This window comes from Fukomys damarensis, unplaced genomic scaffold (genome assembly GCF_012274545.1).
Source record: "Fukomys damarensis isolate Sample0158 unplaced genomic scaffold, DMR_v1.0_HiC HiC_scaffold_23, whole genome shotgun sequence".
NCBI lineage: Eukaryota > Metazoa > Chordata > Mammalia > Rodentia > Bathyergidae > Fukomys > Fukomys damarensis.
This window is the reverse complement of record NW_022900935.1, coordinates 8,793,467-8,793,772: the sequence shown is the minus strand read 5'-3', so window position 1 is coordinate 8,793,772 and position 306 is coordinate 8,793,467. Positions and strand designations below refer to the sequence as shown.

The 306-nt window shown below is 67.3% G+C and overlaps 1 protein-coding gene across 1 annotated transcript in view; it reads right to left on the bottom strand.

Annotated features, from left to right (window-relative positions):
- Positions 1-300, bottom strand: part of Ctps1 (CTP synthase 1) — a 37,649-nt gene extending 37,349 nt beyond the window's left edge. The window contains exon 1 of the mRNA XM_019207739.2: positions 253-300. The gene's annotated coding sequence lies outside the window, so the exon portion shown is untranslated. The remainder of the gene's footprint in view (positions 1-252) is intronic.
- Positions 301-306: the final 6 nt, after the last annotated feature.

Genomic DNA, 306 nt, shown 5'->3' with positions numbered 1-306 from the left:
CCGGTTTTCCTGCGGTTCCCAGCCACGCGGCCCGAGCGCGGGAGCCCCGCACCTCGCCGCCCTTGGCCTCCCGCCCCACTTCCCTTAGACACACAGCCCATTGGTCAAGACACCGGGGCACCTCGCCTCTGATTGGTAGGGAGCGGCATCCATCACCGGCGGCGGGGCCGTCAATGCTGCGATCGGATAGCGCCGCTGACTCCCTCCCGCACAGGAGAGCGTTTCCTCCGGGAATCTCTGGAGTCGGCTTACCTGAGGCCGGCTTCACTTTCCCCCGTCAGCTGCAGATCGAGACCAGAGACCGGC